The 26,703-nt window shown below is 34.2% G+C and overlaps 1 pseudogene; it reads left to right on the top strand.

Moving 5' to 3' along the window:
• The first annotated feature begins 3,102 nt into the window (after window positions 1-3,102).
• LOC149173614 (subtilisin-like protease SBT5.3) lies at window positions 3,103-24,953 on the top strand (annotated as a pseudogene).
• The last annotated feature ends 1,750 nt before the right edge of the window (window positions 24,954-26,703 follow it).

Raw genomic sequence — 26,703 nt, 5'->3', positions numbered from 1 at the left:
AAGATCACATCGAGCATCAAGAAATGAATCTGACCATATCTTGTAAAGGACTGGAAGAAATTACCACTCCTCAAAAGATAGAAGGACATATCAAGAAGAAAAAGGTTCAAGTAGAGAAAGATCATATCGAGCATCAACAACAAGTTCTCCAACTTTTAAAGGATAACGCCACTTCGGTGCAAAATCAAATCAAACAACAGGTAGATCAACATCATAGTGAAAAATGTTTTGATGTGAGTGATTGGGTATTTTTACTGCTACATCTCAAGCAAGCTATTTATGGGAAGGAAATGTTGGCAATACTACATGCACTTAAAAAATGGCGACCTTACCGAATGGGAAGACGCTTCAAGGATGAGGATGTGGAAGCATTGTTTTGTGCTATTTATATTATCCAACTAAATTGGATAAACGAAGCAACGGATGAATGGAAGAAGAACGAAGAATTATGGCCACTTATTCAAAAGTTGCAAAAGATCCCAATTCAAGCAATATTGCCAGAAATTGAAGAGGAAGGAAAAATCATATTGGAACCTGGAGCAGTCACAGAAACAAGAACCCGACAGCTACGAAATCGATCAATTTCAGAGTATCTCATCAAGTGGAAGAACTTACCCGCTCAATATTCCACATGGGAGGACAAGAATTTTATATAGAAGCATCAAGAACTACTCAAGCGTTGAGGACAACGCTTTTTGAAGGAGAGGGGCATGTTAGGCCCCTATACTGCTAGTGTAACCCCTCATTGTTATTAGTATAACCCACTTATTATATTGATGTACCCATGTAGTGCCCATATTGTTACTATTATGCCACATAGAAGCCCACCATAGTTACTGTTGTGCCCTACAATATTATTTTTATGTAGGCTTTGATTGTATTGGGACCACTTAGACTCCTATATATAGAAAGGAGGTATTTTCATTTGTATCATCCAAGAATTGTTCATTTATGTAATGTAAAGGAGGTTGCCCCCTCGAAGAGGCTGAATTCTAAGGCGTGGATCTCTCTTTTCTATCTTTTTGTGAGCTGGTTTCATAACATTGTCCCGCACTGATAGCAAAGTTGCATGATAAAGGAGCACTCCAACCTCCCTCGACTCAGAACCTGCAAATGATGAGGTCTGAGCCGCACGAGGAAAACCCAAATGTAAATATCATGCTCCGAAGCGGTATTACGACAAGGGATGACAAGGGCAAGCAGCCCGAATAAAGTACCAGGGTTCGCAAGGCTCTGACGAAGGAACCTGAATTTGATATGGAACACGCTAAAGAGACATTCATGGAAGCTAAGAAGAGATTCACGGATGCATCTGCTTTACGAAGTAAAGACAGGCTGGAACCATAAATGGACCCATCAATGCTCACTACATTCCTAGAGACATGCATGAAGCTATTGCACGACAACAAGGCTATGAAGGGGCTACAAGAACTCATAACTAGATGTGTTGGGACCGCGCCAAGAGAACCATGCGTAGTCTAGAAGCTCGGGAAGCACATGACGTGAACAAGAATGGAGATGATATTGATTGTGCAGATCGGGGAATATGAAATGGATCAAGTGATTTTGGATCTAGGATCGGACGCGAACATCCTACCAAAGCAGACATGAGAGTGCATGGGCAGGCCTGCACTGCAATGATCTCCTTTCCAAATGCGAATGGAAAACTAGCAAAAGATCCTACCTATGGGAATATTGCAGGGAATAACGAAAGATATCGAAGGTGCAAGCGCGCTTGTAGATTTTTAAGTGAGAGAAATTGTTGATGACAACAATCCCTATCCTGTGCTACTAGGAATATAGTGGGCCACTGACATGAATGGAGTTATAAATATAAATAAGTGAAAGATGATTTTTGATAAAAAATCACTGCACGTAGTGGTACCTTTAGACCCTGCGGAAGGATCGCGCTACACATAACCAGTGTGTGACAATGATAATGACGATGATCTAGACTGAATCTACAAGATAGCTGCATGGGAGCAATACTAGGTAAATCCCACTGTGGATGGTCGAATATATTGGGAGTGTGAAAGCTCCTGCACCTCAAATTCGGACGAGGAAATAGAAAAATGGAAAAACCAGTTACATAAGGTAACCACACTCAACTGTAACAAGATGACAAGGTTGTTGCACTACGCGGCAACAGAGGTAAGAGTTCTACCTATGTGCGATAAGTTGAGTGAGGTGGATGATTTTCTAAACAAATTTTAAAGAGAAGTACTAGAATAGCAGTGTTTCGATACTATAAAATGGGTACTATGCGCTATGCCCGCAAGATGGTGGGGTACACATCAAAGAAGTTTTGAGGACTAGCGCGAATGTAGAAGGATGATGTGCCTACGATTTGGGAAGCCTCAAATGTGGATAAAAGCCAAGTATACCTGAAAAAACGTTTCGTGCACCCATCTTTCTAGATGGATACAGGCATATGGTGCGTAACCTGCATGAAGGCACACCATCTGCATGATAAGAAACACAATCGGCAAGCAGGACTAGACAAGACAATGGCGTGAACAACCCCTCTGTTTGGGACTAGCAAGTATGATAAGACCAAGCATGCAGAATGTTATCTGTATCGAAGCTTTTGAAAAAGTGAGTGAAGTACTGAACAGGGTCCACAATACCAAATAGACTAACTGGGACCTATGCGTACCAGCGGTTCTCTGAGCATATAGGACCATGTGAAAAATCAGAACCGTGCAGGCACCACCAAGGCTGGAGTACGAAGCAACTGAAGTAAGCCCTATAATACTAGGAAAACTTAGCCCGCACATGATCACACCAATGGATGCAATGGTTCGCGAAAAATTGGAAGCGGAAATCCAATAGGGAAACTTTAGACTCCAAGAACTTGAAAAAGAAAGGGTGCGGTTAAGGAGGAAAAGCACTTTGGTAGAAGAAAAATTCAAGAAGCTAGAAGACGAGATAAGGGACGAGGTTCTTGATAAGAAGACCACGGTGATAAAACAAGATGTGCACAATCATGGTGAAAAGCTTGAGGACTATCACCGTGAATTGATTAGCCTGATGCCTTGGCTTGGACCGCATATTACTAAGAGAACTGACCAGGTTGATGCACTACAAAGGATAATGTGCGTGATGCGGCCAGTAATGGTGAAAGGTAGGTATTTCCCAGAAGGAATGTTGGATGATCGGAAGAAACCAGACATAGGTGGTGTGGTGGCCTGACTAGTTGGGGAAGGAATAGTCTTAGTGCTCCAGGCAGTTGAAAGGGAGTGCGGGACTATAAACTATTCTACCTAGGAGTTACGAGATATTGGAGATGCTTGCAAAAGCAAAGAGTCACAAGGTCCACGACCACACACAAGGGGTTGTGCTACCTCGCGGATTGGCTAGAAAGTGACCATTGAAGTCACTATTCACGATGGGATGCTTGACTTGAGGCCAATTGGAGTAGGAGGCAGGCATTTAAGATGCGCATTATGGGCAATATATGGAAAAATCTGCTTCTAAGGAAGCATTAATGAACCAAATTTGGGGGGAACGATCAAATTCAAATTCAAAAAGAGCTATAAAATACAAAGGGCTGCCCAGCAAATAACACTTGGTCATTTGTGAATTGAGAAATTGAGCAAAGCCCTGAGTGTTGTGAGACGAGCATTGATTGAGCCCCTGAGTTCGCAAGTGCTAGATTTCCGAACGAGTACGATGCCAACTGCTCAAGATTTTATGGACATAACAAAAATGACCACTGAGGAGGTCACGCAGACCCTGACTGTGGGGGATGTTCCAAAAGGCGCCAAGATTGTGGCATCAATCAGGAAAAGGCCGCAGTAGTAGCACAAGAAGTAGCCACGAAGGCGGGTGAGGGCCAAATAATGCCTTTGCAAGGGCAGGAAGAAGAGGAAGCAGAAATAGAAGAAGGAGGCACGGACCCACGAACCGCGTCAACACAAGTGAAGTGCCAACACCTAGCTGAGCGGGTAGGGTCGTGGAAGAAGGTCAAGGCCTCAAAATTGTCCATTGACCCGATCACCCTAATCGAGGTGATCTGCACAACATTAGCGAAGCGGTACGCGATGTCACCACTTAGGCTCTCCAAGATTTCATGCAGGAGAACCAGATTGTGCTGGGAGCCCTCAAAGCATAGTTGCAAGAATTACAGGTATGCTCCACTCAGGTTGGTATAGTCAGATCCTCGGCAACAGAGTAGATGTTACATGTGCAGATAATGAAAACCATAGTGCTGCCATAAGGGGCACTAGTGCCATCAAATGAGGCCAATAGGCCTTCGGTTAGCACGCTGAAAGGTCTCAGTGTCAATATTGTTGCGCTCCCACGCAAGAACTTATATGTTTTGTAGTATGGGATAACTGTAGAGCTGTGAGCTAGGAAGAGTCGCGTGCTATAAGTCCTAAGTGAACAAAAAATAAACATGGAACAACTAATCTTGCAGCGCAATGAATTGGTGTTGCAAAATCAACAGCTGGTACAGGTGATAGAGGACGCTTGCTAAAGCGTCCCGGAGCTAGCCATCCCAACAGATATACTAGTGGAGGCGGGGATCCACAAGTTAGCAGTAGGGGTCCACAAGAGCAGGGAGGAAATGAGAAAGGTTCAGCTGGAGCTGAATCTTCAGATTGTGAGTTGAGGTTAAAGGCGCAACCATCCACTCCCCCGAAAGTCAGAGAACAGTGCGTTAGCGGTATCACAACGGGATTGGAGGAAATTGGCAGTGTAGTGGGAGACTGCACGAGCATGTTGGAAGAATCACTTGAGGTCATCACAACTCTGCAGGAGAACCCCAACATCCAACGCTTAGAGATAGAGGCATGAGAACTCCAACAATAGTATGACACTGTCCAGGGAACTGCACAGATGGTGGTCCTCACCTAGAGGCTTTCGCGGATGCAGCAGGCCAAAGCACTGAAGGAGCAGGTGGATGCGACATGACATAAGGAAGTAGTCCTGAAGGCGCACGTTCATCCTTGGATCGATGAGGTCGTCACCATCATGGCAGAAATCGAAGGAAAGATTACACATATGCAGGGGATGCACATATTGATGCAGAGAAGCACTCCTGACATAGAGGTCCCAGAGCAATGTATGCAATAGATCCAACAAGTAGTAGCTCAGTGCGTTGCTAACCTCCACATAGTTCGAGAACAGTTGAAGGGACTCTACGCCAAGATCACCACGCCGAAAAAGTGACTCAAGGGTGAGTCATGATGTTTTTGTTGGGGGCCTGTTGGGCATGGAATCCCCCCGAAGGCATGTTTTTGGGCTTAAAGCCCAAGTTTTGACCGAATCTTGTTGTAAATATCTGCAAATTGCAGGCATGGAGTGCAAAAGTATGATAGAGTCACAGGGTTGTCCACCCTAGTTTTGTAACGTAATGTCGGTTGGATAGACCTACCCATGGTCCATGGACCATGGAATTGTATAAATAGAGCGAGGCTCTAATGAAGAAGGAAGGAGAAGTCTAAGTGTTTGAGTCGTAGTGTGAAGTATGTCTTTGGGTCATAGAGTAGGAGAAGGCTCTGTAGCTGAGTGCACAGAGGCCTAGTAGTCTACAGCTGAGGGTGCGGACCCTTGCAGCTAAGTGCACAGGGTGATTCGAGTTTGTAACCGGGGAAAGAATCAATAAAGAGAAGTTTTACTATAATTTTGTGTATCTGTTCTTGGTTTAGTGCATGATTGACATAATTTGCAATTATATTATTTATTGACTGTGCGCTTTTGTATGCATGTTTTATGTGGTTAAGTATAACTTAAAACACTCAAGTAGGAAAAGATAATTAACTGACAATGGAATACAGGCAAGGTCTTAGGTAATAACGTAGAGCACAGCGCTCAGCCCCTAGGTAGGGTTGCGCGAAGGCAGTATATCAAGCTACGAGGAACGGGAAAGTACACAAAGAAATATACATGCAGGGACAAACCACAAACCATTTGAACTCATGGGACATCTTTAGGGTGCGGAAACATGGTTCTAGCACCCTCCCATACTACTTCAGGTGAGACCTTAGTCCGCGCTTCGCGGACTGTTGTCAAAAGGGCCAATAGTACCCGGATTTGTTTGGCTAATTAACTCTGAACCTGGGGCAGGCCCCAATAAGCCAATAGAGGCTGAGTTATAGAAGAACATGCTCCTACTTATTGTGATAAACAAATCACTGACATGGACGTTAATTTCATTTTAGTTGAAGTGTTGTTACACATAGATTTAAGTTTGTAGAACCAAAAGTCGAGCGATATCAACATCCTCATATGGATTAAACGATACAACCTAGGTGTCAACATTTTTTGTAACATAGCATCCATGCATTCAAGTCACGACAAAAGAGATGTGAAAGGAGGAGCCATGGACTAGTGTTGACCGTCAAGGTGAATTTCGGTTGGATTGATGGATGGTTGTGGAATCATTTGAACAAATGTTTTCAAAATTCATATTGTTTTGTCTCATTATTTGTGTAGTCATATAGAGTTCATCTTGTTAATTGTTGATTACAACTACTTGCTTAGTTACGTTTCATGGGAAATGTTTTGATGATAGATATAACTAATTCCTACTCTTATTGCAATTGTATTTCTAGGGGGGTTTTAATGATGATAGATATCATTGTTGTTCTTATGATAATTGCATTACTAATATTTTCTTCTTTGTGATGGTGATGGTTTTCATATGTCTTCATTATTGTTGTTATATCGTGTTTTTGCTGACATTTCTATACTTATACGCCTCATTGTTTTTTTTTCATTAATGTTGTTTCTTTAGTTTGAAGCCTTTTTCTTGGTTATTATTTTCTAGGGAAGTTGATAGCCTTGGACACTCATGTGCCTCTACAACATTTTTTACTTCAAAAATAAACCAACCTCATTGAGATTTCATGGATCTGACATCCACAATTTTGGTACTTTAGCTTTTTCTACAATTTTTGTATCTGCAATGTTTACTCCCTACATTTTTCTTAAGGGTAGTGTTAGTGTCGCTATTTTCCAATGTTACCTTTCCTAATGAGCTAGATATAGTGAGTCATAAGCTGACATAGGAATTTGTATTTGCCCAATTGTCATAATTATCTCTAATCAACACTATGACTCCTTCACTACTATATAATGAAGTTCTTCTGTGTACTTTTATAGTGTGATTGATAGCATGAGTAATTGATATTCTTACAAAAACAATATGTTCTCTACAACTCTACAAGTTTTTGTAGTAACATTATATCATTTAGTTACTCAAAGGTTGTACTAACATAAACATAAGCACTATATTTTGAATGAAAATAACAAAAAAATGTTAGGAAAACTAAAAATTCACATAGCTAGGCTTATTTTCTATAAATAAAAAATAATATATTGAGAAATCCTATTCATTTTCATACGTCTAATTATTTTACACCATCTTGAAATTCATTGCATAAGTACCTTTAATCATCCCGCCAAGTTAACATATTTTTATTTTTTTAGTTTTTCATTGCCGCTAGCGTCCATCATTAGCTTACACCTACCCTCTTATACGAAATGTAGTTTAAATAAAAAACAATTATGTGATGAATACACAATTTTTTTGTAAATAGAAAAGTAAAACAATGGAAAATCACATACTAAATAGAAATTTAATAAAAAAATCAATATGTGAAAACCAACAAACCTTTTAGATTTCCACCTCTAATTTTTTTATCTTCAATCAATTTCATTATTTACAATACAATGTATATGATATGGAAACCATATATTCCATTAATTTGGATTAGTTTACAATCTTAATTCCTTAACCAAAATTAGAAAACCATGGTCTAAACCACTATGCCCCACAAAACCACCAAAATAGAAAATTGTGCCAAAAGATGCAAAAGAATATGTGAAATCCCATTTAAGTTTCTTTTGAGAGGCTTAGACCCCATTGTGACCCATTTTTGGTACTTTGATAAGAATCATTTTGGGGGTAGATACACAAAGAATATAACACATACCTAATAATATCTATCATCTCATTCATGGCGATAGTCATGGAAAGAATATAACATATACCTAACAAATATCTATTATCTCTCACATAGCTAACAATATATTTCATGTCCTTGATGGGAATTTTTCTAGTGGTTTTATAGGTTCATAATTGAAAATGATGAATGATGTAACTACCAACAATTTCCTCCCCACATTCTCTTCCTTTCTACAACCATCCAAGCACCTTGACTTGATAATTTAGTGAGGAAACATAGATTTTTCACCTCAAGAGAAAAGGCTTAATCTTATAGATGGAAATTTTGGTCCATGGGGTCCCAGATCCGAATAGCCCTATCTGATAAGAGTATTTGGGCCTTTATGTTTTTAGTAAATAAAAATTTTAAGAATTCGTAGTGACAAAGGTCGTCCATTGTTAATTTATATAAAAGGGTGACCATATCATTAACGTATTGTTCTATTTCTTTTCATTCAATCATGGTGAATGACAAACGTGCATACACACAAAAATATTTTAATATCTCAATATGGCATTATAAAAATATTGATCGCCTTGCACAATACTCATACATGAGTAAGAATTAAAGAAACTTCCTTTTTTTTCTAACTAAAAATATGTTAACTTAAAATTGGTTTCAAATTCAATATAAGTATGTTAATTTGATGTTTTTCCAAAATTTCATAGTAGGCTTGATGTTTTCCATTGTTAATTTATACTAGCATAGTTCAATTTTAAATATGAATCTAGCATGAGTTGACAGGGATTCAATTTCTTCAAGTGCAATTTTTTTTTTGAGCCAACATTATTTAAATATTTTGTATAGTTATTTAATTTTTTTTATGCATTGTGAGAGAAGGGAGATTTTTATGCAACAAAAATATTGAGCAAGGAGAAACCTATAGCCTAAGAAAGGAGTAGTGATAACCTGAACAACAAGGAGCAGTGCAAAGTAATCCTGGAATTTTATAGACCTACATATTTCTTGGAAGATGTTGGATGGAAAATGCATTCAAACATGACAAGGGGACAAGGGATTTCAGAACATGTGGAGACAAATGATTTAGGACAAGTGAAAATTGTCCCATCTACAAAAGCTAGGAAGTGGGTTTGGGTCAATGCCAGACAGTATCGGGGCATTTTAAAACGAAGACTAGCTCGTCCAAAATGGGAACAGACAAGGAAAAAATTGTCTTAAAAGGAAAGTACTCGAACCCTTCACAATAAGCACTCAAACAAGTCCCCTCTACAAGCATGTGGCAACAAGAAGTCTAGAGGAAAAGTCATTGATGATTATGCCTTATGTAGTCCCACATCCACACCTCTCACATGGTCATTTGATATTTATGTGAAAGAATTGTTAAATGCAAAACAAAGGTTGGAGGTTGCAGAAGCTAAAGAGAAAGAAAGAGATCATAAAATTCATATAATAACAGCTGAGAACAAGGATTTAGCAGAAAGCAATAAATTTTTGAAAGAACAAGTGGCATTGCTACAGGATGCCCTCCTGATAGGGAAGATAGAATGGAAACACATGAAGGTAGATGTGGAAAACATAAAGAAATATGTAGTGGAAAGTACATAGGCAGTGAATGCGAAATCATCCCAAGATAAAGGGAAAATGATTGCCCAAATAGACAACCATGAAGAGAGAGCAAGAGAAAAAGCGAAAGGAGATTCTACCAAAGTTTCCAACAGTTGGGCTCAAGTTATTAGCAATTATGCTAATAAGGAAGGAGAAACAAACATTCAAGTTAACAACATGCAAGATGGAGAAGGCAAGGAAAGAAAAAATAGAGAAGCAAACATAATTATTAAAGGGGTGAAAGACTTGGGAAAAACGGATGTACTCTTGACCTTGCAAGAGACTTCTTGAAAGACAAGTTGCTATGGAAAAGAAAAATATGCCAAGCATGAAGGGTGGGTAAGTTTAATGGTGAGAGAGCCAGGCCCATAGAATTCATCATAACTAGCTTGCATGATAAATATATCATTCTAAGCAAGAAGCATCTCTTGAGGGGTTCTCACTTTTTCCTAGAAGAATATTTAACTGTAAGACAAATGGAAGAAATGTTAAAGGTTTAGGTAGCAAGAGATGAAATCAAGAGAGCATAGATTTATAAAGGAAAAGCTATGATAGTGCGATTTGGACCTCCTTCCAAAATAGAGCAGTAAGATGGTAATAAATAAGAGGCAACAAACTTTCAACAAGAAATCAAGAAGCAAGGTCAGTATGGGAAAGCAAGGACAAAGACTCAAATATGAGTCTTGCACGTCAAAATAAATAGCAATCAAGTCATACCCAAATTTCCTTAAGATTAGTTTGTTGGAACTGCAAAGGTTACCTTGGGAGATGAGGACCTGGGTTAGGGCATATTGCAGAAGGTAGATACCTAATTTGCCTCATATAGACACATGAGCATGAAGCATGTAAGACACTTGTGTTTGAAGGACACTCGAAGAAGGTAGTGTGGAACAAGTCAGTAGGAAATGGAAAAGGACACGGGGGTATAATGGTTTTATTGAGAGATAAAGAAGGTCATCTCATTCCATTAGAAAAAGAAGGCTCAAATAAGCAATTCATTTGGTCTAAAATTTTAGAAAACGGAAACTACATCCGAACTGCAGCATGTTAGTTTGTGCTGCAAGTTTCCAAAATCTACAAAGGTAGAGAGATTGACCACAAAGATCCATTTGCAGCCTTAAAAGTGGATATTGCAACATATTCTTAGCTACGTGAAGTCCTTATAGTGGGTGATTTCAATGCTAGGACTGCAAGTGAACAACCTAGCATTCTTTGCTGTAAAGAAGATTGCAACCCTATTTGGCTTACAAAAGAGAGTAATCATCAGAGGGAAATAATTTCATAGGACAATGGATCCAATCTCTTTGGTGAACAATTGTTTACTCTATGTCGGGCCTTTGATTTAGTCATTTGTAATGGCTTGTCTAAATGGGCAAAGTCTAGTAATTTCACTTGCAATACTTACAATGGAGCAAGTGTAGTAGATTATGTAATTTTCTCGCATGGTTTGTGTGAGAAAATGAACAAGGTTTTGATTGGAGATTAGCTGCCGGACTTAAAATCAGTTCATAATCCAATTTATTTAAGTTTCTGTTGGATTGGAAAGAAACAATTAGTCTAAAAAATTCAGCATGTCCAACAAAATCTTCCACAGGGCAAAATTCTTTTGAATCCAGAAAATTGTAATACCTTCAAAATGGTGCTAGAGAGGCTCTTCGAAAAAAGAGAAAATAACAATTCACAACCTTCATAGTCATGAATTAACACATTTAATTCAATGCGCATTTGCAGAGTGCAAAGTAGAAAAAATAAGAAGTGTGAAACAAAGTGCTTTCCGATTAATGTTTGGTTTGTTGAGGAATGGAAAGGCAAGGAGAATGTGGAAAGAGTTAAACAAGGATAACATAAAGCTCAAAGGTTACAAGCAGTTATTAAGCAAGAAAAATGTCGATTTCATGGTTTCAAGGAGGGAAGAATTAATCTTCATTGGGAAAAATAATCCAAAATTATTTTGGAAGGAGCTCCAACCAAGAAAGATACAAAATGGAAATAGTATTACAACTTCTAAATGGTTTGACTATGCAAGACAACTCTATGAGCAGGATCCCAAGGTCGAACATGCCCCCTTGGTTAACACTGATACTAAACTCTTCATGGTGCAAGAGGTAGAGATGGTTTTCAAGAAGTTGGGTGTTGGAAAAGCAAAAGACTTAGCTGAACTCCAATTAGAATATCTAAAGTGGGGCTCAAATATCCTTGCATCTCACATTACAAAAATTTTCAACAACATCATACAACAGGGGCTCCCCATAGATTGGACAACTAATCTAGAAATACCTCTTTTCAAGAGCGATGACATCAATAATCCTTCCAATTATAGGACCATCATGATAAACCATTTGTTTGCAAAGCTATTTGGAAGCATGCTAGAAAATAAAATTAGCAATTGGGTAGAGGAAAGAGATAAGCATGCTAAAGGGCAAGCAGTTTTTAGACCTAAACATTCCATAGTTGATCATTGTATAACTTTAAGGCACATCATTGAAAATATTTGGGAGAAAAAGGAAGAAGTATTTTGTTGCTTTGTTGATTTCAAAAAATCATTTTACACAGTTCCTAGGGATAAGCTTTGGCACAAAATGGAGGAACTTGGGGTTCCTAAACATTTGAGAGCAGCTATGCATATGTTATATGAAGAAATGAAATTCAAAATTAGAACTTCAACGAGCATTTCTGAATGTTTTAGAAGCGATATCAAGGTCAATCAAGGTTTCCCATTGTCTCCTACCCTTTTTGGTTTATATATCGACAAGCTCGAGGAGTGGTTAAATTCGCAAGGGGGTGATGATATCTATTTGGGAAAATTTATTATAAAGATTATTTTGTATGCAAATGACCTTATTCTGATTGCTAAATCGGCTCTTGGTGTGTAAGAGCACTTACTATCCGTTGAGAATTTTTATAGAAGTGTGGGGATGCAAGGCAATATCAAAAAAACGAAAGTAGTGGTTTTCTCTAAAAAAAGAAAACATAACCAACATAAGTTCTACTTTGAATGCAGCATCATGGAATAAGTTGCAGATTACAAGTACCTCAGAATTGACTTCAACAAAAATCTAAGCTGGGATGGTTGTAGAAATAAAAGAACTTTGGGGGGCTGGAAAGCATTTTGTGCTTTTCAAAATAGGTGTAGAGAGGTAGAGTTATGTGATTGAAAAGCACTCAAACTCTTTTTGGGCATCTAGGGATTTTGGTGATTCCCTATGGTTGTGAACTATGGGCGAGCAGTACATCCAATATGCAGTGGAGACAAATTGAGAAAATTCAGAACCATTTGGTTACAAACAAATTCAAGATTAAAAGTGTAGTTCCTTATGTTATCTTTTTAAGTGAAACAGGGGCTGCTCCTATTGAAACAATTGCTATGGTGTGAGTCATAAAGTTTTTATTAAAAAATGAGAAAATGGAAGAGGATAGATGGCCTAAGGTTATCTTTAATGACAAATTGTGCAACATATTAAATAAATAAATAAATACAAGACTTGATAAAGCAAAATCACAAATGGTTTAGTAAATGGGGTATTTTTTTGAACACGTGTTGCATAAACAACAAAGAGATAAAATCTTTTGTTATGGAAAAGTTCCACAAGGGTACTTGGGATAAGGAGCTAGGAAGAAAGAAAAAGTACTATATTGATGTGTTTAGTCATACTCATAGTCATCAAACAAAAACATACATAGAGGTCAATATCTCTTGGAGAGCCAAAATTCTAATTGCTCAGTTAAGGTCTAATTCTCATCAACTCCATTGTGTTTTGAAACAGGGCATTGGAAAAGGCCAAAATAAGTGTGCGAGGAAAGAGTATGCATTTTTTGTTCTTTGGGAAAAAGTGCAAATAGAAAAGAATTTCATTTTAGAATATGAGGCCTTCAAAGACAACAGGGAAAGCTATGCATAATGCTGGAAGCTAGCTCTTGGGATAATCTATTTAGCAAGGGATGTGTCGAGAAGCTAGGAGTACTTATTGTGAAGCTTCACAAAAAAAGGGCCCAATACATCTAGTAGATGAAGAATCCCATAGGCTATCTCTAGCATTATGGATTTTAAAATAATTTCTTTCCTTCTTTCTATTTTTCTTTTAATTTTTAGTTTGGCGAACATGAACAAAATTTCAACTTTGGTGACTACAGACACAATTACACATCATACTGAGCTGTAGAATGAGCCTCTCCGCCCAATAAACTTTTAGGCTCAATAAAAAAGTGACAACCATAAAATAATTTCTTTTCTTCTTTCTATTTTTCTTTTAATTTTTAGACACAATTACACATCATACTTAGCTGTAGAATGAGCCTCTCGGCCCAATAAACGTTTAGGCTCAATAAAAAAGTGACAACCATATCATTAGCTTTGTGTTCTCTTTCATTTCATTCAAACATGGCAAATGACAAACCTATAATAACACAAAATACAAAAATATCTTAAGATCTCCACATAACATTATAAAAATATTAATATATCTTGGACAATACTAGTTTACATGACTAAGAAACTTCTCTTTTTTCTTCCAACTGAAAATATGTTAATTTAAAATTATTTTCAAATCCAATATCAAATCTTTGTTTAATTTTTTTTATCAACTTCACTGTAATAATTTTTTTTATCAACTTCACTGTAGGCTTCCTGTCCTTCATTAATCCTTTCTCAATGCTATAACTGCAAGTGGTATTTGTCATTAAAGTCACCTCTCTAAGATTGTTTGTTGCATGAATTTAAAAGTTTTTAGCATCATTTACACAAAAATCCATATTAATACTCCAATGTTCCGAATTTCCATAACAAACTACAATAAATCTTGCGGACTAATTATTTAACCTTGTCACGAAACAATTATTAGGCATGAGTTGCAATTATAGATGAATTGCAGTTCTCAACAAGATTCCCAATCATAGGAATTAAAGAAGCCAAAATATCCGCCGTGCTTCACATGTTGCCGTCACTGGAGAGGACATGCCAATCTGGTTATAGCTTTGGTATTCAACTAGGTCTGTCAAACCATTTCAATGTTTTTATATATATAAGCCCTTTCCATATAATACCAGATGCCTATTCTAGTCGTTATTTTTTATATGAAGCAGCTGCAAAGTCCTGGTACGCGCAGAGTCATCACGTTTTGAAATAATTCTGCGCAGCACCCACCATGGCCGGGAGAACGATTTCAGTTGTACTCGTTGTTTTTTCACTGTCATTCGTATATTCGGCCTTGGGCGCTACACAGGCAAGAACAACAGCTCGCCTTATGAATGTTGCTTTGTATTTGTTTGGGGAATATTGTTATTCAGTAGCTGCAGTCTGAAGATTTATAGTTATTAGAATTTCAGAGGAATTGCATTAAGATTTAAGTTCAGTAAGTACTGATTTATGCTTATTTTGGATTTCCACTGGATTTTTTGGAATTGTAAGTGTCAGCAAAATTTGAGTAGCTCAAAAGTTGTGTTAGATTTAGTTATTCATTTAAAAACCTATTTTAAAACACTGAAATTTATCATGTAACCAGAAATTATATCACTCATTTTAACCCCAAAAAAAAACAAAAAAAATTCTGGATACATTACACCTTTTATTGCCTGCAATATCTTTTATATGTCAACGTTGTGAGACAGGTTTTCATCATCCGATGATATGATCTATTACATATAATAATGAGATAAAATTATTTATATGAGTTTTATTAGTTTTTTGGGAAATTATCTACTCTATTTGTTTCGGGCGAGAGTGAGGGTTAATATAAACAATAATTATAGGCCAGACAAATTTCTCATCATCATGTAATTCACAAGGCATAAACTAAGAGCAAACAAATCATGTTCTTAGGCACTTACTCATTACAATAATATTTTTCATCATCAGGCAATTCTTAAGCAAATAAATTTTAGTGAGCAATATACCAACCATTCTGTCCAATTACCACTTTAATAATCCAAATTGTACTAGGCAAAAATCGCATAAGAAAAAGTCTAGTAGATTCTTTTCAAACCAGCAATTATATGTTTTCAGTTTTTTTAATTGATTGGAATGAGTATTTTTTTGGTAGTCTAAATAAAATGCTTTTTTGTCTAGAAATTTATAGAAATTTTGGCAAGATTTTGAGAGATTTTTGTAAATCTTGGTTATAGCTATCAAACTTCCAGATTTTGGGTGCCTCAAAGGTTTTTGATGGTACTGAATCCATTTCAACTTGATAAAATTTTGTAGAGATTTTTGTAAATCATGTTATAGCTGTCAAACTTTCAGATTTTGGGTGCCTGAGAGGTTGTTGATGGTGGTGAATCCATTTCCACCATCAAAAACATGATTCAAACACTGCTAAAACATGATTCAAACACTGCTACTACAATATTTTTTAAATTTTTTTTGCTATTCTGACCACTTTTTAACCATCTCTACAATTCCACTGAATATATTTTTTTCTTTCCTTTTAATTTTTCCTTTTTAAAAAATATGGGTGAAAGAATAGGGTAATGGGTATTAGGTATGAAATGATTCTGTCAGAAATATGGGTTGTTAAGTATCACATGAAAGTCTGCTAAATATGGGTTGTTAAGTATCACATGAAAGTCTGCTAAAGTTATTAGTTTTAGTATTTTTAACTTTATTTATTTTTAAATATATTATATAAATATTTAATACATAAAATAATAATTTAATATATAAAATTTTAAAATATTTCATTTACAATTATTTTTTAATAAATTTATTTTATAATATTTGATCATAATTCCTTTTTAATTATATATATCAAGATTTTAACGAAATATATGATTCAATTTGTGTTGTTTCCTGCAGTCTTATATAGTGTACCTGGGAGGACAACATAACCAGAATTTGCCATACGGACAAGTAGCGAACACACATTATAGGATTTTGGGATCAATACTCGGAAGGTAATTGAATAAATTGATAAATTTTAAAATATTGCGTTAAATTTTTATATAAGACTACTTTAGTATACAGTTTGTTTTTAAATATTTATTTTAATTTAAGAGTTAGTTTTATTTATGAATCAGAGGTTTTTGTTTTAATTTAAGAGTTAATTTTATTTAATACGAATCAGAAAACTAGTTTTATTTTTCAAATTAATATTTTTATCTTATTGTTATTTTAGGTTATAAATTTTGTTTTATTCACATTTAATTTAATTTTGTTCATATTATTTAAAAGTTACTGTAATATTTTTTTTAAAATGTAAGTTATTTTATAAATAATTTGATTGTAAATTAAAGAATATTTTAGAATTTGATTTGGTAAATTAAATTTATTGCTTTATTTTTATTTTTTTTTAAATAAAGTTATTTTTTATTAATAAATTAATCAAAAACTAGAATCTAATAAATAAAAAGAGTTAATTGTTTCATCTAGATTGTAACAAATCCAAAAATATTCTCAAAATTTACTATCACAGTAACAATAACTTGAATAGATAAGCTTAGTTCATAAATAACCAATAGCATTGCCAACTAATTTTCTTATCTATAGATGTATACTAGAGAAAGGTATCAGCATGTTCTTCTTGTTGTTTTTTTTTTTCAAAAGAATAAGTTATATAGCATTTCTATTATATTTAAAAAGAATCAGTATATAGATATGAGCAAGATTCTTGTTGTTGTTATATGATATAAATGTTACAAGCTTTTGAATCTGGTTATTCCTGCTTATGAATTGGGCTCTGATAAAGAAGTTTTAAATGAAAACTTACAGCAAGAGCGCAGCCAGAGAAGCCATCTTCTACTCATACACGGCCTCCATTAATGGTTTTGCTGCCATTCTGGAAGAAGAGCACGCTGTCTCTCTATCAAGTAACATACTTAGCATTAAACGACCCTCTACATTTGTTGTATTGAATGAATGGTCTAACTTGCAAACACATGGAATTTTGGCTATCTGAATGAAGTGGTCCTACTGGTTTTGGGTGTTGTGATTCAGAACACCCGCAGGTATTGTCTGTATTTGTCAACAAAGTCGGCAGTCTGCAGACAACTCACTCATGGGGATTCCTCGGCCTAAAAAAAGGAGCGGGAGAGTCTGAAAATGAAGAAGTTCCTGAGCAATCGCTATGGAAAAGAGCAAAGTTCGGGAAGAACGTTATCATTGCTCACCTGGATACAGGTACCCTTCAGAACTAAACTATTGTTGTAGATGAAAATAATCAGAAAAGGGATGCATGAAAAGTCAATGGCATGCATTAACAACGTTGTTATTCTCTGCTCGTTCAGATCTGGTTTAAATTAGATTAAAAAACAATCTAATAGGTGAGAGTGCTTTGTATTTTTTGGGGTTTCAGTTTATATTGGATTTTTACCATCAACCAAGTAAAAGGTAAAAGTTAATATAAAAATTAAAAATAAACATATAAATGGAATAAAATTTATAAAAGGATTGAAATAAAATATTAATATACTTTATATATCATATAGAAATAGATCTGTTTACTTGTTATAATGGATATATAAAAATAGATCTGCTTTCTTGTTAAAATTCCATTATAGATTAATATTATCATATTAAAATAGTATTTAATGTTGATTTCTGATCATCTATTAAGTCATATCAATTTGAATTAAAACTACCAACTCCAAATTCTTTAGTGTAGTATAATAAATATCATGACCCAAATTCTTTTTTATGTAGATTTGTTATAAATTTAGAAATAACACTGATTACAAAACTTATATATTGTCTGGTAATGTATATACGAGATGATTATCTAATTTCCAAAATTGAGTTACATCAATGTTGTTGTTTTTATTTTTTTTGTTTAGCTTTTCAGCTTATGGCAATATGATTGCCAAGGTTTAGATGGAATAAATGAAAATAAAACAAGCAATTTATATAATTTCATACCAAGAAAGTAATGCATTAATTCAAAGAAGAGCATATTGAACTCAAACATAACTTGCCTGGATTCATGTATAATTATAGATATTATAGTTAAATATAAAATCATCTACCTAAAATATATAAATGGAGAGCTTGTTGGTTTTACATATAATATTGGTTCATTTTGATATAACAGAACCATGCTATAGAATATTAGTATTAATTCTTAAATACTAAGTTTAAGAACTTTGGCAAAATTTATGTTTCTTACAGTTTATGTCTACAAACCTAGTTGGTTGTTGCATGTGAGATTCTCCCTTATTGTAATCATTGAAGATCAATTTCAAATCCCTTTAATGAACTACCCACTTATAATGTGCTATCAATACTAACAATATTCTTATTGTATCCTATTAAGTAATCGATTACAATTTTTCTTAATACTTTGATCCATAAAAATATGTAGCATGACTATCCTACACTTATGAGTTGTGCATTTCATCAACATGGATCATCATTATAGAAATAAATAACCCTCTCTATTCATATTTAATTCACTACTAATACTCATACTTGCACCTTATGGTACCTTGTTCAAACTATATCCTATACATCTTTAAAGGTCATTAAAAAAACCACTATATCTAACACATCTTAAAATTTATGAATACTTAAATTTTGATTATCCAATATTGAAAATATTTTCTATATAATTAATGCTTCCCAACATGTCTTTTATATTCAATGAAAACAAAACATTACAAATTAAACCAGACAACCTGCACACAAAATAATAATACAGAACACAAAAACTAACTACATACAATAACAATTTTCTTCTCATCTCACCTTATAATAGGTTACTAATAATCATAAATTTTCTAAACATAATAAACTTCAATTCACTACATTTTGCTAAATCAAAATCTACTCTATTTATTAATCAAAATGCTTTACATCCTGCATGCATGCTTGTTCAACTACAATGTCTTTTAGGAAACGCGCAAAGTAACTACTTAATACAATTTAAATTGAAACTGAACTCATGAAGCATTGATTTTCTCAAGAAGAAATTATAAAGACTAATTCATAACAGGTTTAATAAGACATTACTAAAGTTAATTCATTTGATTTATGTTGTTAACGTTATCGTTGTTATGTTAAGGAGCATGGCCTGAATCTGCAAGCTTCAGTGACAAAGGTCTCGGGCCTGTTCCTACCAGATGGAAAGGGATCTGCCAAAATGGCACAGAATTCACTTCAAGGCAATGCAACAGGTGCGCTGACTGATATACGTGGCATGAATCAATGTATTTTCCAAGTAGTTTTAATTGGTAAAGTCCAATTGTATCATCTTTTATGAGATAGATGATGAGTCCAATCGTGGAAAGTTAAGAAATACTTTATGTTCCCTGTTGTTTATGCATTATTTTGATGTTCCAAACATATAAGGACTTTCCTCTATTTAAGAGGGAAAAATTACTTCGATTTTTGAAATAAAGGATGACTGTTGAATAAGGGAAAAAGTCATTTCCAAGTATTTTGAATTTCTGATCTTCATTTTGCCAGATCAACATATGGAAGGTTGATAGGATTTTCTATCATTAAATTCTTTCCAACATTTTTTATCCAAAGGGTTTTTGCAGGTGCATATGAATTTTATCAATAATTATATGCAAGTAGATTTTAGGTTTGCAGGTGAATATGAATTTTATTAATAATTATATGCAAGTAGATTTTAGGTTTTTTAGGTTGACTCTAAGTATTTGTAAAATTAAGAGTTTTAAGGTGGTTTAAAATTGATGAAAGGTTAGTTTTTTTGAAAGAAAAATATTATAATTTCGAAGTTACAAAATTATATTTTTTTGGACTACTTTCATGGATACACGTTGCAAAGCTTTAAAATATAGATATAGATTTTATACTTCTTTTTAGAGGTGTTTGTATGAAGTAGTACAATTTACTGAGGCTTTTCCCAAGCACTAGTACAATTTGTCTTTCATGCAAGGTTTTGTTCCATTTTATGTTTTTGGATCGATTAAAAAATAACAATACAACTTGTTTGGTGTGCATACTTTTTTATTTGATTTTGTTGTATTCTTTGCAATCTGATGTCATTCTTATTTTCAGTTTATTAAATTGAGAATGAAGAAGAAATTGCAACATGTAGATTGGACAATATGCTCAAACTCTTTATGCTGGTTGCTTTGTTGATTTTTATAAAACCCAACTCCACTATAGAACCCCTGTTACCTATATTGGTAAAGAAAAGCTTTCACACTCAAATAGGGATTTGATTGGAAATAAGGGCGCTAAACTTTTCTTTAAAGGATCAACATTTCACTCACAAAATTGTTATTTGCACCAGGAAATTGATTGGAGCTAGATACTTTATCAAGGGATATGAAGCTCTATATGGGCATCTGAATCTGTCTCTATCAGGGGAATATCGTTCCCCACGAGACAAAGAAGGGCATGGAACGCACACTCTGTCCACAGCGGGTGGGAATTTTGTGAGAAATGCAAGTTTATACGGACATGCAAAAGGGGTTGCAAAAGGAGGAGCTCCCCATGCCAGAGTTGGAACATACAAAGCTTGTTGGCCTGGCTTGTTCGGATATGCTTGCACTGCTGCGGATATGCTTGCAGCATTTGATCAAGGGATACATGACGGTGTAGATGTTTTCTCTATTTCTGTGGCATTTTCCCCTGACCCGGATTATTTTGAAGATGCAATTGCCATTGGAGAGTTCCATGCAGTCCAGAGAGCAAAGATAGTTGTCTCCGCTGGAGGAAATTTTGGTCCAGAAGAAGGAAGTGTTGCAAATGTGGCACCATGGATCATAACTGTGGCAGCAAGCACTGTCGATAGGGAATTCCCTTCAATCACTACTCTTGGAAACAACACGACATTTACAGTGAGTATATTTTATTCCTTTAAATTTGTTGAAATTAATTTGATGGCAGATTTTAAAATTATTTTGGTATTTAAATTTGTTGAAATTAATTTGATTGCAGATTTTAAAATTATTTTGGTATTCAAATTTGATTATATATTTTAAATTTTTTTTGAAATTTATGGGAAATTTTCATCCAATTTTTAAAATCTACAATTAAAATAAAAAAATTTTGGAATATGTGTACAGAGTCTTGGATAGACATGTTCGGGCTTCTGTTAAGGCACTAGGCACTTTTTGATGTCACTGTTCAATTCCCTAGACATAATGAAAATATAATCCTACCAAACTTATCAGAAAATACCTTAAAATTTATATTTTAAATTTAAATATCAAATTTCTTAACATGAAATTTTTAATAAATTTAATAAAACTGATTATAATAATTTAAATATTTTATATAATGATTTAATATTTTCAAAACATTAACTTACATTAATCCTTCCTTTCAGTTTTCCAAAAACCCCCTCACCCTCTTCCACTTCTAATTTTCTCATGATACCCCTCACCCTTTTCCAATTCTAATTATCTCATGATCTTCCACCTTTGGTAGTTTTGAAAAATGTTTTAAATTTTCGTTATGTTCCATCATATTTGTATTGAAAATTTAATCTTTACTATGTTCTCAAAAGATGTCTAAATATAATTTTTACAAATAAAAAAATTAATTTATATGGTATTTTAATGATAATATCAATATTATTATTTTAAAAGTTAATAAGGTTAATATTTTAATGTTATTAACTTTTTACTATGAATTTAAACTTTTCATTTTCGATCATTTTCTTTATAAAAATCTTTATTTAAAAATATAATAAATTCCATCACTAACTTAGTGGTCAAAGCCATTGTAAACTTTATTCATAAATGACTTACTCTTCATAACCCTCAAACTTCAATTATCTATGAGAAACCTAGAATTTACAAAAAAATACTCTTGTTAGACCTATAGTAAATTGCATAAGAGCCCTCACTTATGACCTAGCTCATTCTCTAGATGATAGAATTTAACAAAGTTATTGATAAAACTTCTTTGTTTGTCAAAGCTTCTTTTGATTTCATTCATAAGATTCATAATCTTCACTTTAAGGTTTACTTTGAGGTTGATAAAACTTGTTTGTTTATAGAAGCTTTTTTTTTTTTTCATTCATAAAATTCATAGTCTTCTACTATTTTGAAAGCAAATTTACAACCTCATTAAACTAGGTATATCATTTTTATCAAAAGAAATTTATTTATATCAATTATTTATATTCTAATAATCAACTTTTATAATTTATTAAATCTATTTTTTTGTGAAAGCATTATAAATTTAAGTTATTTTTTAATTTATTAAATTAAATAAATTTAAAATAAATAGTGTTTTATATTTTAAAATATTTGATAAAAATTTAATGAAACAATTTTAAATTAACTAATGGAAAACACTTAAATTGTAAAATTCATAATTAAAATTTGTGATTCCAACCTTTTTTTCCAAATTCTAATTACATTGCTCAAAAAGATTCCAAACCTGTAACAAATACTACATTAAATATAAATATAAAACAACATTTAGAGCATTAAAGTCAGGATATCTGATCCCTCATAAATACTTAGATACTCTTTTCTATGTTTTTGTTTCATGGCAGGGACAAAGCCTGTCCCAATTCCAGTTACCAAAGAACAGATTCTACCCTCTTGTATCATCGGTGAATGTCAGGGCTCCAAATACAAATGAAACTGCTGGGTATGAGCTACATGCTTGTTAATTTTCATTTTCAATGGTTATTATTTTTCCAAGAAAGAGTACCAGTTCCATCAGTGAAATTATACACAGTGGGTGTTTTCGTTTTAATGAGAATAATATTGCAGAGAGCGGTGCTTCCTGGGAGCTCTAGATCCCAGAAAAGTTAAAGGAAAGATCGTTGCTTGCCTCAGCGGTATCAACGACAATATTGAGAAAGGTGAAGCGGTTCGTGCGGCAGGGGGAGTAGGTATGATTCTCTGCAATGGAAAGCAAACTCCCCAGGAAATCGATTTAGACATTCATGTACTGCCTGCAACACATTTGAATGCGTCTGCTGGAACAGTAGTTTTTCAATACATTAATTCAACAAGGTAGGTTTTCAGGGCAGTTTTTAATTCCATGTATTTTGATTGCAGATTTTGATGGCAGATTTTAAGAATATTTTGAATTTGATGGATAAGAGTGATGTTACTCTTATTTATTATAATCTAAAATATTATTTTAGAATTAACAATAGAAACAAAATTTCGCTCCCCTTAATTTAATTACAGATTCTAGAAATATTTTTGAATTGGACAAACAAACAAAACTAATTTACCTCATTTCTATCGATCAGATTCATTAACATTACGGATGTTTATCTAATTTCAAAATATTCTATTGATCAGATTCATTGACATTACAGATGTTTATCTAATTTCAAAATATTCTTGAAATAGGTTGTTTAAAAAGGATTTTAGTCGGTCAAAGAGCTTACATGATAAATTGAAATTAAATTATGCACAATCAGGTCCCCTGTGGCTTCCATTTATTCAAGGACTCAGTTAAATATAAAGCCAGCTCCGGTGATGGCAGATTTTTCTTCTCCAGGGCCAAATCCTATTAGTCCTGACATACTCAAGGTTATAATCCAATTCCTGAAACATGTGTTTATATCATAATATATCAATTGTAAGGTACTGCAATTTCATGCAAAGAAAGTTTTTAATTTTTTCTCCAATGCAGCCTGATATCACAGCTCCAGGGGTGAACATTCTTGCAGCATATTCAGAAGCAGCACCAATAACTGATCTTACCTCTGATAATAGACATGTACCTTTCAATATAATTTCTGGCACATCTATGGCCACTCCACATGTTGCTGGTGTTGCAGCCTTATTAAAACGACTACAGCCTCATTGGAGCCCGGGGTCCATCAAGTCTGCCCTTATGACTACAGGTATACGTGTCTAACCATAAAAGGACTTAGTCATTTTAAGCAGGGGAGATTTAGAAGGCAAACCCGGGACCCCATTTTGTTGAAATACAGATTGCCAAACAAACATATATATGCTCAGTTGCTCTCCCTTTGACTGTGCACATTATTTTCTTTCAGCTAAAATAACAGACAACACCAAGGGCAGAATTAAGGATTCGTCCCTGCAAACAGCAGGTCCTTTCAACTATGGCGCGGGTCATGTTAATCCAAATGGGGCTGCAGATCCTGGCCTAGTCTATGATCTATCAACCAGAGACTACAATAGCTTCCTCTGCAGCTTGAACTACAATTCAACCCAGATTAAGGCCATAACAGGGAAGGTATTCTCTTGTCCAGCAGGTGAACCTAAGATATATGACCTCAACTATCCTTCTATCAGTGTCTCAGACCTGAAAGGGTCTGTGACTGTGAAAAGAACTGTGACAAATGTAGGAAATGGACCTGCAACTTACAGGGCAAAGGTGCAGTCCCCTGATGGAATTTCCGTTTCGGTTCAGCCTCAAGTGCTTCAATTTTCAAGAAGTGGAGAAAAAAATCATTTAATGTGGCACTCAGAGCTGTCAAGAGTTCTGCAGGAGAGTATGTATTTGGGTCAATTACATGGGTAAATAGACACCATTTGGTGGCAAGTCCAATTGCTGTCAATGCAACATCGGTAAAGACTTTTTAGGAAATCATTTGAGTCATCAGTGAACGAGCTGTACACATCGTTCCTTACCGGAGGGAAGATGGTAAGGAAAAATAAGAGAATCCTTCAAAATTCATTTGGATTGTTACATTTCATTTGCAATGCTGTTACTTTCAAGGATGAATAAAATCACAAATGATGGTTGGATTCACTCAAGGAATATAAAATAATTTATATATAAATTTTTCAATTTTTAAATATGGATTTTTATATAATAGGATGGGATGGTATTTGATATTATGTATGCCATTGAGGTTAAATTTTATTAAAAGTACTAGTTTAAAGTAAGATATCGGTTTTCCAAAAGTAGTTAAGATATGAAGAGGTTAAAAATATCACTTTTATGAATTATCAAAAAGTATTTCAAATAATAGTATTTTATTTATTATATATTATTTATTTACATAGAATGATGACATCAATAAAATTTATATTATATATATTAAAATAATAAATAAATATTAATTAGAATTAGAATGAATAACCTAAATATTAATAAAGGTAATATTGTTGTAATTATATAATAATGATCCATAAAGGCAAATTAATGTTAGTTATAATTTTTTCTCTTAATTTTTAAACTATCATCTTAATCTTTATTAATCATGGTCATGGTCTTCTTTGACCAACAATGGTTGATCTTCTTAAATCATTGTCACCCTCTTTCACCATGATCAACCTCCTCAATCTACTTCAAATTTTTTCATAATATTAATGTAGCATTAACAATAGCATTAATGTAACATCAACCATGGTCAACATCAATATAGCAATGTATCAATGGTCAACATTATAACACTGTTTGTTAGATGTAACTTTACTACATTTTTACACTAAGGTTTGGTTAACCCTTTTGAACCTCAATCAACCTTGTCAACCATGATCAAATTCATCAATTCTCTTCAAGTATGGTCAACCATGGTTAACACATCCACCCAACCAATGTCCTCCATCAACTAGCACAACCACATTAGTAAATGTGGTTGATATAAGTGGATATACAATTTTTTCCACCTCTTGTACATCAATAAGCATATGAAAATGACACAGACTTGCCTATATCAACCACATTTACTAATGTGATTGTCCTAATTTTACAAAAAATGATGATATCAACAAAATCTATGTTATATACACTAAATACATCAATAAGTATCTGAAAATGACACACACCTGCCTATATCAACCCATTTACTAATGTGAGTGTCCTAATATTTACAAAGAATAATAATAATAATAATAATAATAATATTATATATAATATTATATTAATATTAAGGTTTAATCCTATTCATATTACCAAAAATAATTTAAGAGATTCATAAACTAAGTAAGATGGGGATTAACAAAAAAAATTAATTAATTAATCTATAAATAAATAAAAATAATTTTTTAGGAAGAAAGCGCAGGAATCTAGCATCTGTTGATACTCCAGCCATTATCTCTATTTAAATTAACAAGTGGTTTTTTTCAATTTCTAAGGCCTCTCTAAATTTACGATAATGAAAATGGTCAATCCTCGCAATGACCTTAGCCTCTTCAATGGAGATGTGATGATTGGTTTTTTCTGCATGCTCTACCAAAGCGGAGGAGCGAGACCTTCCATGCCTGATGTCGTCAGCATGTTCACAAATCCTTTGGTTAATGGATTGACCGGTCTCACCAATATAAGGAGCTCAACAAGAACAGGGAATGATATAAACACCCTTCTAATCCTTTGGGTTAATCGGGT

This window comes from Pinus tabuliformis, chromosome 4_2 (genome assembly GCF_031772625.1).
Source record: "Pinus tabuliformis cultivar Carrire ecotype Pingquan chromosome 4_2, CPIR1, whole genome shotgun sequence".
NCBI lineage: Eukaryota > Viridiplantae > Streptophyta > Pinopsida > Pinales > Pinaceae > Pinus > Pinus tabuliformis.
This window is presented reverse-complemented; position numbering and strand designations above follow the sequence as displayed.